Raw genomic sequence first — 14,705 nt, 5'->3', positions numbered from 1 at the left:
CATTTAACGATCATATTTTTATTGGTGCTTGCTTGCTTTTGTTTGTTTTGTTTCATTTTGTTTTGTTTTTAAAGCTGCCACAATGTCTTCCACTAGTACATATAATGATCTGTGCAAATTAGAAAAGACAGCCCTTCTGGGTTGACCTGTTATAAAAGGACAACCTCTTTATTTGTACCCCTGATCGGCATTTATCATACCCTCCTGCTCTCTAATCTTTGACCCGGCGTTTTCAAGATGTGCTTGCTCACTTCTGTTCCTTTGAGTCAGCAGTGTTTGCTTCATTTTACTGATGAGGAAACTGAAGCTCGGTGAATAACTCGCCCGAGGACACACTTTTGTAGTTAGTGTACCAGGGACTGGACAATAAGCATGCCTCGCATCAGAGTCTGAGCTAGGAAATACTGTCTTTTAGGGAGCTGACACATGAATTTAGTGCAGTTTTATGCCTGCAACTGAGATAATTGGAAAATTAATATCCACTGTCATTTTCATAATCATTATCTCTTGTGACAGTAAATGAAGGTTTTCCTGGGACCTCACTGGAAAGATGATGGGATTACTTCAAATGCAGGTTCAATAAACATTTGTTGAGTGCAAAATGTAGCAAGTGCTAATTGATATGAGAGATAAAAAGGGAGCACAGCCAAGCAAGTCTCCTTCATCAAGCAAGTTCCACTCATATATCCAGTGGACACAGACATAAAAGACTGAGCCCATTTGTGGCAGATTTCATTTCCCAAACTTGGCCCCACCATATCTTCTGCTCTTTTTTTTTTTTTTTTAACGTTTATTTATTTTTGAGACAGAGAGAAACAGAGCATGAACAGGGTAGGGGCATAGAGAGAGAGGGAGACACAGAATCCAAAACAGGCTCCAGGCTCTGAGCGGTCAGCACAGAGCCCAACGCGGGTGTTCGAACTCACAGACCGTGAGATCATGACCTGAGCCGAAGTCGGACGCTTAACCGACCGAGCCACCCAGGCGCCCCATATCTTCTGCTCTTTTACACGCTGTTTTACAGTGTAGGCATGCCACTCCTGCATCAAAGGCAGAATCTTACTCCCTTTCCCTTGAGTCAGGATGGGCTTTGAATCTGCTGTGACTGATAAAATACAGAAGCGATGCTGTGTGACTTCTGAGGTTGTGTCATAAAAGACTAAACAGTCTTCACTTTGTTTGCTGGAACACTATCTCTTGGAGCCATGAGCCAAGAGCATCTCTGGTAGATAAGAGATACGGCAACCACCATGGTAAGGTGGCCATGTGATGAAGAAATGAAGCCATGTGGGAGAGACCTCATGGAAACACTCTATAAGTCATCCCGACTCAGGCACCAGCCATGTTGAGACAAGAAACCTCTACATGATTTCAGACTTCAGCTGTCTTGATTATCTAGCCTTGAATTCTCAGAGCCCTGAATGTGGAGCAGAGATAAGCCATCCCTGAGATGCCCTGCCCCATTCCTACAAGATCCATGAGCAGATAAGATAATTGTTACTTTAGACTATGAAATTTGGAGTCATTTTTTAAAAAAAAATTTTAATGCAGCAATAGTAACAGGCAGGGGAATACTCTTAGGATCTGCACACAGATGCACATTTTTCCCCTCTCTAGCTTTATCTGGCACTTTTTATAAAGGGGAAGCAAAAAGATGTTGGAAGATAAGTAAACCAATATACCTAAAGATCATATTTCCTAAGTGATTTCTAATTTTAGAAATACTATAACAGCACTTTTTCAAATTAAACAAAAATATACATAAAATGTTCTAAAGGAAGGAGTACATAGGTTTTAACACAAATGAACACTAAAAAAATTCCCAGGACACTGTCTCCTTTATGCTGTTTCAAACACTAACAGGAGATGAGGAAGTACTGTCATTACTTTTATTATATATTATTTGGTGCCTGAGTTATATTTTATCCAAAATAGAGAAATCTCTATTTCTACCCTCTGGGTATACAATTTAAATCAGAGAGACGTTATAAGTGTCTCTGACAGAACCCAGAGTGTTCTGATTTCTTTATGCTGATTTGGAAGTTTTCAAACAACCTAATCACCACAATGTAAAGATATCAAGTGAAATGGAAAGCAATGACAGAACACTCTTTCGAGTCTCAAGTCTTTATTTCAACAGGGTAACTCTCTATTTTCAGTTCTTCATAAAAGAAGCCAATTGCATGCTCCATAATAGTTATAAGAATTACAAGATGCTGAGTTCAGTGATGTGCAAAGAATAGTTTAAATGAATGTTAAAAAAAAAAAAAAAGACACATCTTTGGAATTTGGCTGTACATATGTTGGAAAAAATAAAAACAATAAAATCTACTAATTAGATCCAAGGACTATCTGAATTAGTAATAAGTCTGAATCACACATTAGGATAAGGAACTGTGATTTTATTACTTTACAATGAAATAAAATAACTTCTGCAGTTAGAAAGACCTTTTTCAGTACAAGTTCTACATGACTGTTTCTTTTACTAAATGGATAATTTATAATTTGCATCACTGATCAACTGACCCTCCCTCCCCAGCCCTGCATTTGTTGAGAACTTGCATTTTCTAAGAACTCAACAAACATGTAGCAAATATTAGTCTCATGCCTAGTACTAGTGTACAAGATGTGGAGAGTTCTAGTGAAAACAAATTATTTTCCTTGTTCTCCATGAACTTAAATTTTGATTGGGAAGTTATTTTTAAGAAAAAAATTAGCCAACTTTTTTGTATTCAGAATACAAAGTGATTTATAATTCTATTTTGTAATACAGGAATTCTTAGAGAATTCAGATCCAAACAATTGCTAAAGGCTCCTTAGACAACATTGCCTTGACAACAGTAGAAGATCAGAAATTATCTAAATCTCTGAGGAAATGGAACTCTATTTGGACAATAAGACTTGTGAGTCTTATATAATTTACCTTCTGTATTGTAATAGTTTGGTTGAGAAACACTTTCTTTTCAGTTACATATTTCTTTCTTTTCAGGTAAATCTGGGTCCAGACTAGCATCTAGATACTAGATGATTTTATTGAAACTATCTGAATTAATGGAACTTAAAAAATTTTAACCTTTAAAATAATCACGTACTCTATATAATACAAATGGCTAAAGTATCAGTGTTAAGTATCATGGATTATTGATTATTGGAGTGACTTGAATTATTGTTGAATTTGGTGGTTTTCTCTGAGACCTGATACCGGAGAGAAACAACAGGTTAGTGTCAGAAGACAGGAATTTTCAGCCTTTATCTTATCTTATCTTATCTTATCTTATCTTATCTTATCTTATCTTATCTTATCTATCATTTTATTTTGAGAGAGGAAGAGGGAGCTCATGCAGGCACACAAGCAGGAGAGGGGCAGAGGGAGAGGGTGAGTGTCTTAAGCCAGCTCCATAACCAGCACAGAGCCCTACACAGCACCATGTCAGGACTCTGGGATCATGATGTGAGCTGAAATCAAGTCAGAGGCTTAAACGACTGAGCCCCCAGGTGCCCCTGAATTTGGCGTCCTAATGCTACTCTCTACCTGTTTTGTGGTTAAGGAAGCCATTTAAACCTCTGTGAATCAATCTGAGTTAGTAATGAGTCTCAGTCACACATTAAGATAGGGAAAGGCATTTTTTAAACAATAACTTAAACCATTACAAAATGGTTTCCAAGTACAAGTTGGAAGACCACTAAAATAAAATTTTCTCATCTACTTAACAGATCTGATAATACCATCTCATGGAGTTTTTGTGAGGATTAAATGAGATAGAGTGAATGGAAAAAAAATTTTAAGAGGAAATTTGATACACAAATTATAGACATTATTATGATCCTCTAATTTTTTTCCAGAAGCTTTTAGAAAAAACAGCTTTATTCTGGAAACAAGGGTTCTATCATAGAAATAGTATCAAACCAATAGAGATTTATTGGTCATCTGCAATGCTGCCCTCTTTTCTTATTTTGGTGAGCTCAGTGAGGACAGTAGCATACCTTGATTCATGATGTTAAAAAATAATTCAACAATATTGAGCAGTTGACTTAAAAGGGTCTTTAATTCAGAATAAAATGTAGAGTAATTGTTTGCTTATCTAACATGACTCCTAACCATTTAACTTAGCAGTCCTTTTTTCAAAGAAGTAGTAAAAAATTTAGTTTCCAATCTGCTTGCTAGTGTGTGTATGGGAAGGGAAAAAAAGCAAAGGGCAAACAATACTTAAGGAAAAGTCAGTCGCTTTTTTAGGAGCATTTGCAGAAGTAAAGTGACTAAGTTTCCTCCAGGGCCTTCAGGCTCAGTGGAATCAAATAGTTTACTTTGGCCTCTATCATGATAATTGGCTTGTAACTCCCTCTGTACTTGCCTTTATACCCTCTGTAAGCCCCAGGAGGGGACACACCTCACTCTGGGGGCTGTTTTGTTTTTCTAAGTTGCTTTGAAGCCAACTCTGTGCAAAAACTAAGAAACTTCCAATGTGGCCTTGGGTTTCCTTACTGATATTCACAGCAGGATTTTACCCAGGATGTTCCAAAAATTGCAAGGTGTTAGGGCACCTGGGTGACTCAGTTTGTTAAGTGTCTGACTTTTGATTCTGGCTCAGGTTGTGATCTCACAGTATGTGGGATGGAGCCCCACAAAGGGCTCTGTGCTGACATCTCTGCAGAGCCCACTTGGGATTCTCTCTCTCCCTTTCTCTCAGCCCCTCTCTACTCACACTCTCTCAAAATATATAAATAAACACTAATTTTTTTTTAATTACAAGTAGTTTTCGGGTTCTTCCTCAGCTCTTGCCTCACACAAATCCTCTACAATCCTGAAGGGTAAATTTAACGTTCTTACTTAGCTATCTTCCCAATTCATACAGGAGAAAGTTCAATCTACTTTATAACCTGGGCCCAATCTACCTTTTAGTATTCTTTCTTGCCACTCTCTCATACCCACTCAACAATTTCTGCACACAGAATTGTCTGTTTTGGCTTACTTTTGCCATGCTCTCACTTTCATGCCTTCATGGTTGGCTCAGGATAAGCTCTCTACCTGGAATGCCTTTTTTTTCCCTCTCTCTTTTCTGCAGAGCAATGGTCTGTTCATCTTCTCTGTTCTAAAGCTGCCTTTCACTCACACTTATAAGTTCTTCTTCGCCTACTGTAAAGCAATATTAGTTATATGCATGCCATAGAACATTGTATAAGCCTCTGCTAGAGTAATTATCACAGTATCTATTATTATGTGTTATTTTTCCTGTTTTAAACAACAGAATGTAAGCATCCTGAGCACAGAACTCTGTTCCATAAATTCTTATCTCTTTTCCTTTAGGGACTGGCTTGGCACCAGTTATATGCCAAGTATTTCCTAAATACTAAATGGAGATGTTTTCAAATTTATACTGAATTTGTCAAGAAGAGAAAATATACTCTCTTTTTACTAGTAAAACAATGGCACTATACTTCCCCTGTGTATGAACAGATTTTGAAACTCATAAGGCATTGCACAAACGTCGGTGTTCTGGTCGTCTTGATCCATTTATTCCTGTAGCAGTGGTGGAGCTTAGCAGTTGAGAGCATGGAACTCTGCTGACCAACTGGGTTGGAATCCTGGCTGTACCACCTACTGGCTATTTACTCTTGGGCAAGATGGTTAAAATTTCTATGCCTCAGTTTTCTTGACTGTAAAACAGGATTAGTTTCCTTGCTAGTTGCTAGTGTGGATGTGAAAAAAAAATGACAACAAAACTTAGTGCTTAAAGTGCAGCTGTATTTCATAGTGTTGTTATGAGGATTTTGATGGGCTAATCCATGTGAAAAAACAAACAAACAAACAAACAAAAACTCAAACAGGCCTTGGCACATAACAATGTGAGGGTAGGCAATTGGCAATTCATCGAAGATATGGAGTGTTCATTAACAAAAATATTCGTTGAGTGTCCAGTAGGTAATAGGCACTATTCTATGTGGAACAAACCAATAAACAAAGAGAATATGACTGATGTGTCATGGAGAAAATTAGAGCAGAGGAAGGGGAGAGAAAGGGAGGGATTGGTATTTTAAACAGGGTGGTCATGGAAAACTTCTACGGAAAATGAAATGTGTAGCTGAGGAGAGATTGTTCTAGGTGGGGGAATAGCAAGTGCTCAGGCCCCGGGCAGGAACGTGGGTGGAATATTTGAGGAATGGTTATGGCCAGTGTGGCCAGGTAGGAATGAGCCAGGAGGGGAGTAATCAGCGATTTGGTAACAGAGGGCCAGAAGCTGGATCCTGAAGGGCATGGGTGACCTTGCATTTTATGCTGGCTGGTAGTTTTTGAGTAGAGGAGTGATGTGATCTTTTACCTTTAAAAGGCCCCACAACAGACTAAGGACTGGTGGTTGGCTATTGACAGTGGAAGAATAGATATGAGGCTATTACAACAATCCAGACTCTGGTGCTAATAATTATTTTCTGCTGCTTTAAAACAAAAATATCTAATGAACAAATATCATATGTGCATTTATTACTTTTAACAGTTTTTCACTATTTTCTCACTGGAGACAATATATCAGAATCTAATTTTGTTATTAAAATCCTCATTGATTTTATTTCTAGTCTTAAAGTTTAAGAGTTGTTCCGTGGTCTTACTTTCACATTTTCTGATACCTTGCTATAATATTCTGCATGGAATGTTAACAAGAAACCAAATGCTGTTAGTAATTGTATTTTAGTACAATCACTGCCCCCCAAGTGCTTACCTCTGCATTCAGTAACCAAATACTAGGAATATTCTGAATGGCCTGGGGTAACTTCAGATTTTATTATAAATTTAGGTTTAAATAGAAATATGTTTTTATATCATTTATATTCCTTTTGTTTTTTCCATTTTATTATTTCCGTCGATGAGGTAATTCATTTCTAGTTCTACAGTAATGCTACTGCCCTTTAATATCTCTTATTCACCTTTCTCTTTCTACCTGCTCTCTTCACACTCTCTTGCTACCTGCTTCAGTCTTTACTTTCTTCTCCCTCCCCATGAACATAACTATTGATTTCTATTTCAATTTTTCTTCCATGTTTTTCATAAATTTCCACATTGACATGTTATCATTCTTTATATTCACTTTTTATTTTTGTGTTTCCTAAAAGCAGCTTAGATGTTCAGTGCCAACATAATTTCTTGATAAGCTCTGTATAAATACCACAAGTAGGTTTTTATGTCATCCTCAGTGCATATTGTTCAGTAACCACAAATATGACAGTCACTCTGCTGAAGCGTTGACCTTACAAATGATTGGTGACAAGTAACTCTCAATGAACTTTGTACATCACTGTTTATTTGGACTGTGAATTCTAGTTTAATCATGAGAAATGTTTATTTTCCCACCATGTGGTGTATATAGTTATGCTAAAATACTTCATTACTATTTTTTTTTTAAAACAACCTAACCTGCTGGTGAGAGAAAAAACGCGGGGGTGTGGGGTGGGAAAAGGTGTACAATTAGTGTAAAGCCTCTGGAAAAGTGACAAGATAAAGATTTAAAAAAAAAAAAGAACATCAATATCTGTTAACCCAATTTTATGAACTTTATGAGATTGAGAGATCACAGATGACTAATTTTGGGGACAGAATTTACAAAAGCCAGTTGGGGTTGGGTTAAATGTCTAAGCGAAATGCAAGAAGGTTGCCCAGGACATTTTACTGACCTCATCCCCTATTGCCATAGACAGCAGCATCTCAAGTAGCTGTATAGAATGGGGCTGGTTTCTGATGCCTACCATTCTGATTAGCAATTACAACTGAAATAAAGAAAGTGCCATCATAGAATGGTCTCCTTGATTACACAGAGAATCCTATAAGAGCCCAGTTATGTACATGATGTTTGGTGAAGAAGATGAAGGATGAAAATAGAAGAATGAACAGGCTAATGTAGAACCACTCACTCAGCATCATCAAGATGTACTCAGGTCATCCGTGTTTCCAAATAGATGAGCACTTGTTTACTTGCTTTTCTACCATAGTTCCTTGAGAAAATCTTGTTTCATATACAACATATCCTTCCAACTGAGGGAAAATTACTTTCATTTTTAATTTTCCAATTCAAAAAACTGTTCTAAAGTGAGGGATTTGACAAAAGTGCTTCAATTACTCTTGATTTTGTGGGTTTCAAGACATTTGAAGAAATGTTATCAAAATATTAAGCATAGAGGTGGGACATTTGAAACCACTTGGGTTAATATCGGTTGCATTTGTTTTCACAGCACAGATACAATAATCCCAATAGCTCAGTTATGTTCTAGTGCTATTTCTGATTCTCATCACTTTAAATAAAGAAGTGGCCAAATTTCAGTAAGGTTATTCGGTGACTTCGGGCAAGAATTTTTCATCAAAATAGTCAGTATCCGTATGTTTGGGAGTGGGTGGGTAGGTGGGTGGGCAGTGGTCAAGTCTGCTAAAACCCAAACCAAACGAATAAAGAAACAACCCCCACCCCCAAAGCAGTAAAACCCCAAAGTACTGATATTTCTTTGTAAACCATGTGGAACATTTTCTCTGAATAAGAAAGGCAGACATTTTTACTTTATACTAGAGAATATCATCTTTTCTAACATCCAGAATTATTGATATGGGACCTTGGCAATTACAAAACATTTACACATCTATATCATTAGCTCAGACTTCTTTCCCTTCACTCCAGAGGCTTAGTTCTACCTTCCCTGAAACTTCTTCCTGTGGGTATCCCACAAACAATCCAAACTCAGTCTGACAAAAATGAGACCATTCTTTTATGCCTCAAATCAGATGCTCCTTCTTTATTTCTTCTCTCAGTTATAGTTCTACCACTCACCCAGGCTGGAATATTTAGCATCTTTGATTCATATTCTTATATCAATCTCTGCATTTGATAGATCACTAAATCCTGAATACACTCACTTTTACCATCTCTAAAAGCTACCCATTCCTCTGCATGTCCTTATTTTCCTGTTCACAGTGTTTAAATATTGACGGGTATTTTTTGAGTACTTTCTATATGTCAGACGGGGATACAAGGTGAAGACAAAGTCTAGATTTACCTTACCTGAGTAAAAATATATTTTAGTCTTCCCCCTTCTGAATAGTCGTCCTCATATTTACCATGGAGATCACTCTAAAATATGGATTCAGTATTCTATATTGAAATTGGCTCCTTATCATCTCTAAAATAAAACCCTGTCTCAATCCAAAGCTCTATAAGACCAGATTCTTGTCTACATTTCTAATCTAGTCTCCTTTCATTGCCCTCTCCTCCTCTCTCCCAATTTATGTTCCAACCGTATTGAAATGGCTTCATACTTTCCGTGCATCCATGCCTTTTTACAATGCTTCCCATGTGTCTGGAATATCCTTTCTTAATACCTTCATTTAAAACTCCAGTCATGCTGCCTTGGATCTACTGTACAGTGGGGAATAAGAGGGGTGTCTTCCTTTTCCTTACTTTTAAAGAGGATTCCAGTATTTAATCAGCAAGCATAAGATTGGGGTAGTTGCCTTTTTAATTCTTGCTTGCTGATTATTAAACGATGTATAGATGCTGAATTTTATTAAATGTTTTTTCTGAATCTATTGAAGTTATCACCTTTTCCTACTAATGTGATGACTTCTGTTAATCACTTTTTAAATGATAATACCATCTTTCTATTCCTGGGATGAACCTAATTGGGTTGTCATGTATTAGACATGCTAATATTAGATCTAGGATACTTGCATCCTTGTTAATTTGTTAGATTGGTCTATTCATTTTTCATCCTATAGTTATGTGGTTGGGTATCAAGATTATAGCAACTTCATAAAATGATTGAAGAATATTTTCTATATTTCAGTTAACTGGAATTAGTTGATAGAATTATCTATCCCTTCAATGTCTGGAAGAACTCATATACAAATCTAGGCATAAAGTTTTCTTTTTGGATGAGGTTTTTAACTACTGATTTAGTTTTCAAATGCCATATGGAGTATAAATGTTAAATTGTATTTTTCTAGGAAATTTGTCATTAATCTAAGTTTTTATTGAACTATAATTGACATTGTTTCAGATGTATAACAAATGATTTGATATATGTACATATTGCAAAATGATCATCACAAGTTTAGTTACATCCATCACCACACGTAGTTACAATTTTTTTTTTCTTATGATGAACTTATTATTACCAGTCAATGCTTGTATCCTTTCTCCATACATTTGTGTATTCCTTTATCTAAACGTTAATTTGACTGGCCTATGCTTATGGATTCTTAAGAAAGTCCTTTTTTCAGACCCTGGAGCCTAGGTTAAGAAAAACAAGCTCCCTTCTCACCTCTCTTTCATCTCATTTTCTTCCTTCCTCCCTCCCTCTCTCCCTTCCTTCCTTCCTTCCTTCCTTCCTTCCTTCCTTCCTTCCTTCCTTCCTTCCTTCCTTTTTAATTTGTTTTTTGTTTTCACTGACTGAATGGCTCACTGAGAGTCCTAGCTTTTGAGGGAGTTTTGCTCCAGATCTCTGAAAAGGCTCCATTCCTGCTCTAAGCCTCTTTTTTGCTGAGATTAGTCGCTATACCCAGCATATTCCCAGAATAAGTTTGTTCTCATCTCTCTGGAATTTATTTTCCTCCTTGATATCAACCCCTAAGGATTTCCCTTATTTTCTTACAGATCAATCATTCCTTTAACAGGGATTATTTTATTTTTCCGGAAAATTTATTTCATTGTTTGAAGGTTTTCAAATTATTCAGTCTACCCTGTTGCCATAAACAGAAGTTACAATCTTTTCATTTCTTTTTCTCCTCCTCCTATCCTCCTTCTCCTTCTCATCTACAACGTGGTCCTCTCTGTAGTCTAGGGACGATTTGAAGATGCAAAAGTATTTGACAAATATATGTAACCATATTAATTAATGGAGGCAGGTAACTTTACTGTTATATGAAATTGTCCTTGACTGAAAAGGTATATATCCCAGCTTACTGTATCCATTAATGCTCTATGATTTAAAGTGTGCAATGATAATGCATTTCAAAATTGATTTTGCCTGTTTTTCTTATTCTTTCATCCTCTTTAATTTCCAGTGCCTACCACAGTTTCTGGTATGGAATTGGTGTTAATTTTGGTGAAGTAATGCATAAATAAATACACACCTAATATAAATGCATAAACTCACATACACTGTACTAAGGAAGTAAGGAAGAAAGGGGATGAAATTTGGGGTTTTGTTTTCTATCGTAATATTGGAGTGGAAAATTGTTTAAATAAATTCTAAATCACTCAAGTTGTATGTAGTTCAAATATAATAATGCATAGAACATTGCATCCATTGTGAGTCAGATCTCAGGATTGAGATATCAAAATATCAGAAACTTGAGAATTTTATTTCCTTTATTAATTCATTTTTAAACTTCAGGCCTTAGGATTTTTCACTAACTTAGCTCTGATTAAAATAGTAAACTAGGAGAAATAACTCATTGTGAACTTGACTGGTTCACATTTTGTTAACTGATATCCTTTAACAGAATATTGTATTTCAAATAATTAAAAAATATATCAGAAACTGTCTTGTATAGGTGGGTAATAAATGAATGTTTATTAAATTTGATCATTTAAAGAGATAAATGTGAGAAGGTAATTATTCTGATTGTAACCGAAGAGGGCTATATGTTGTAAAAACACATTTTAGAGAAACTGTGCTAAAATTAAAACTGAGACTTCTCTAAGGTTGCATTTTAAGAACATTTAAATTTAATTCCTACTCTTAATGCTTGGTATTAAAATGTGCTATGCATGTGACATAGACAGAGCTTCCAGAACTTCAGGGACAAAGGCCAGATACTGAAATGTAAATACACTTATAAGGGAGGGAGTTTGGTAGAAAGCTTAATGTGGTGGTCAGTGGAGGTTTGCCTTTTTAATCACAATTCCTACAGGAAAAGACAAGAATGTATGTCAATCTTATTGGAAATATTTTTATTTCAAGCATAGGAATAAAAGATTGCATTGTATTCAGAAAATTAAATGCAGTTTTCTCTATAGCAATATTTATTTCAGCAATTTATTATTTAACGTAAGAGCTATTTACAAAATAAAGATCCTGACAGGGCACCTGGCTGGCTCAGTCAGTTGAGCATCCGACTTCGGCTCAGGTCAGTGGTTCATGGGTTCCAGCCCTATGTTGGGCTCTGTGCTGACAGCTCAGAGCCTGGAGCCTTCTTCAGCTTCTGTGTCTCTCTTTCTCTCTGCCCCTCCCCTGCTCTCACACTCTGTTTCTCTCTCCCTCAAAATAAACACTAAAATAAATAAATAGATAAATAAATAAATAAATAAATAAATAAATAAATGTCTTGAAACTTATTAATACTTAAAATAGAACAAGAAGTAAATTTCATAACAGGATATGTATGTCAAATGTGATTAGAATAAATGCAATTTAAATAAAAATTCCAATGTGAAATATGTGTCACTATTCCATGTTCTCTTTAAAAATTCATTCATAGTAACTTACATGGACAGTCATTGTCAATTGTCATGATGAAACATAACCTCAATTTTGTTTTTAATTTTTTTTAATGTTTATTATTTTTGAAGAGAGAGAGAGACAGAGCGTGAGTGGGGGAGGGGGAGAGAGAGAGGAGACACAGAATCTGAAGCAGGCTCCAGGCTCTGAGCTGTCAGCATAGAGCCCGAGGCGGGGCTCAAACCCACCAGCCCTGAGATCATGACCTGAGCTGACTTCGGACGCTTAACCAACTGAGCCACCCAGGTGCCCCAACCTCAACTTTTGTAACATCATTTTTTTTTTTTTGTTTTTTACTAAGAGCCTTTGATATGATATGAAACCAGTTGTTTTTGAGACTAAAAAAACCTAGCCACATTAAGTACTTCAACATACAACTTTACCATGTACAAAGCTCTTTTTCTATAGAGAAGAGATTCTTCCTCTGATTCCTCATTAAAATCACCAGAAAATCATTTTTAAGTCACCAGAAGGACTTCAAAATGCCAGTTCCACGGCCCAAACTTGGTCCAATTAAATTGATTTTTATTCTTATTTATTCTCATTCTTATTTTATTCTTTTATTCTGTTGATAATGTACACTGAGTTGGCAAGACATTTTATAACAATAAATATATAAATATCTGAAAAAATGAAGTGAAACATTTAACCTAAGTCAGATGTGTCTACTGTAACCATGCTAGTTCTGAGCATGATGCCTGGTGCAGGTAGAGGCAATTTGCCTGCACAGAATAAGTAAAGGGGAGATAATGAGGTCCTTACTTATAATTTTGATGGAAGTTTAGGAAGCAGACTGTGCTTGGGCCTGTGTATGTCCTGGTCCTTTAAAAAATAGCAATTCATTATCAAAGTAGTTTGACTTATTAACAGTTTTTGTCTCCCCCTGCCCCACACACTTTTTGATTAAAAAGGGAACATATTGATGTATGGGTTTTCTAAACTGTGACAGCCAGTGGGCCATAGTGGATTTGTTAGAGTTGTTAGAAGGTTTATGGTTTGTTTTGCCTTTTTATGGAGAGAAAAAAAATTTTGATTAAAAATAGGAAAGCACAGGAAGATAGTCTACATAAGGTACTGTCAGTTTCTGGATAGATAAAAGAAACAGAGAAAACATGTAATATAGTGAGCATTTTTAGATGCAGGAAGAAATTAATATTTAAGATGAAATATATAATGAAAGAATAAGATTTTATAAAGATAAAATAGAGGCAATTGCTTAGCACTTAACATTTTGTTCTTTCTGCATTTGAAAGTGTATTGCTCACATTATTGGGTTGTTCCTGGATATGACCATTCAAATTCTGGGAAATAATAGGCATGTTTATTCATTGTATTTGCCTTCTACAATGTTTCCTAGCTTTTTCCCTGAGAAAATCCTCATATTAGAATGTTTATAATGGACCTGAGATGTAGACTTATGAGAACTTCTGTTTTTCCATTTTCCCCTGAGCTTTATGTGATGAAAGGGACATAAAACATAGACTCCCTCTTCTTCAAATGTGGATCAGTAAGTCAGGTTTTTGGTAATGACTCAACACACGACTTCACCAGGATTGATTTTCCATCTAAGACCTTGCACAAATGTGTGTATTTATGTCCTTGGCTTCCTTTAATCTCAGAAAGGATGAGAAGCTATGGACTGTGATCATGTATGTAAAGTCAGCATGATACTATTGTTATTAAATATCCAAATATAATTTGTTATATTGTTAAGGAGGTTGATCCCTTTAAACATAATTTAAAAAAAAATTAATGTTTATTTATTTTTGAGAGACAGAGAGGCAGAGCGTGAGCGGGGGAGGGGCAGAGAGAGAGGGAGACACAGAATTGGAAGCGGGCTCCAGGCTCTGAGCTGTCAGCACAGAGCCCGACGTGGGGCTCGAACTCACGAACCGCGAGATCACGACCTGAGCGAAGCCGGATGCTTAACCGACTGAGCCACCCAGTTGCCCCTAAACATAATTTTTAATAGAAAACCCATTTGGTAAATTGTAGTTTATTAGAAAAATCCATTCCTACCATCTGGCTGTACATTACTCTCTAGTGGTTGCTTCTTCATATTACAAGTATGGTCTCAAATACAGAAGGCATATTTCACTGATTCCATTGCTTCTACTGATGGCAAAAATCACTGTCTACATGGTCCAGAGCAACACCAGCTGAGAGTCATTTTTTCCTTCTTAGTAACTGGTAACTGGCTCCAAAGGTCAAAGTGTGAGTTTTCTATGCGT

This window comes from Lynx canadensis, chromosome C2 (genome assembly GCF_007474595.2).
Source record: "Lynx canadensis isolate LIC74 chromosome C2, mLynCan4.pri.v2, whole genome shotgun sequence".
NCBI classification, from domain to species: domain Eukaryota; kingdom Metazoa; phylum Chordata; class Mammalia; order Carnivora; family Felidae; genus Lynx; species Lynx canadensis.
Note: the sequence above shows the minus strand (reverse complement) of the source record.